The sequence below is a fragment of the Nerophis ophidion genome, linkage group LG10 (assembly GCF_033978795.1).
Source record: "Nerophis ophidion isolate RoL-2023_Sa linkage group LG10, RoL_Noph_v1.0, whole genome shotgun sequence".
Classification (NCBI taxonomy): Eukaryota; Metazoa; Chordata; class Actinopteri; order Syngnathiformes; family Syngnathidae; genus Nerophis; species Nerophis ophidion.
Genome location: NC_084620.1, coordinates 21,559,816 through 21,561,035, shown reverse-complemented (window position 1 = coordinate 21,561,035; position 1,220 = coordinate 21,559,816).

Genomic DNA, 1,220 nt, shown 5'->3' with positions numbered 1-1,220 from the left:
TATACATTTCAGTATCTCTTTAAATACTTGACTTCTCGCTTTGGAGAAAAAAGATGAAAGTCCTAATCATTATAGTGATGAATTGACTGTAACATGACTGATTAAATGTATTTATTAGTATCACTGCTGATTCAGAGGGCTTTACATTGATCAGTTTGAGCTTTAGCATGAAATAAATCACTACATTTTGAAACATTTTGTACGGGAATTATTTGAAAATGCCACAAACATCCTCGTCATGCGAAGGAGATTACAGTCGCAGTGGACAAATTTCTGCAATGCACAGTAAATCCTATAGAGGGAGCTCCAGGACAGGAGCTTCCAATGCTATGAGCTCCCCAGAGACACACCAAATGAACTAAAACATTACAGAAAAGTTTTAAAACTTTGTTAAACGAAAATTTTAAGCAGATATTGACTAAGGTATTATGTTTGACTTTTCGGACCAATTTATATCTACAGAAAACTCCCAAATGTAAAACTAAGTTGTCATAATGTCTTCAGGTGCATTTGTCAAACCTAAACTTTAGACCAAGATTTATCATTTATCATTTTATTCCACACGCCTGGATGGTCAATAACATAGCTGTGGACCACAGTGGTTACCAACTACACTTTCATAAAAATTCCCAAACATCATAAAATGTGTCACCAGCCGTCAAAGTCGGGGATCAAACAAGCGCCACCAAATCAGTAAGCAGCAATTACAAGCACATTTAGTGGCCCACGGGTCATGTAAAACGTCTGCAAAGGCTCCCACTGAGACAAGCTCTGTGAAATTCAGCCGGCTTTGAGCTGATTGTGGACGGAAGGAGCTGCATACCAAAACGTGCCCCTCTACCAAAATCATTGCCGACGTCAGGGACAAAGAGCAAGGAGGCAGGATGAATGAAATTAGACGTAAAATCAAATTGCATTCCTGTCAAATGCCAAGTGGATGGCATCCAAAATGAATATAGGTTTTATCCCCCAGTGATTTAACGGAGAAAACGGCAAGGGATTTGACCTTTGACCTCAGCTACCTCCACTTATATCTCTCTAAATGCAACAATGCACCTTTATTACGCACACCTGCACATAGTGAGGCAGTGCAAAAACCCAGTCTAAAATATACCTCTGTTTCGATGTGCCCACTATACCTGTGTAAAGTTGCTGCACACTCCCACCTTGTCCTAAATGTTTGTGCTGCAATTTTTTTTGTCTATTATACATTTTTGTTT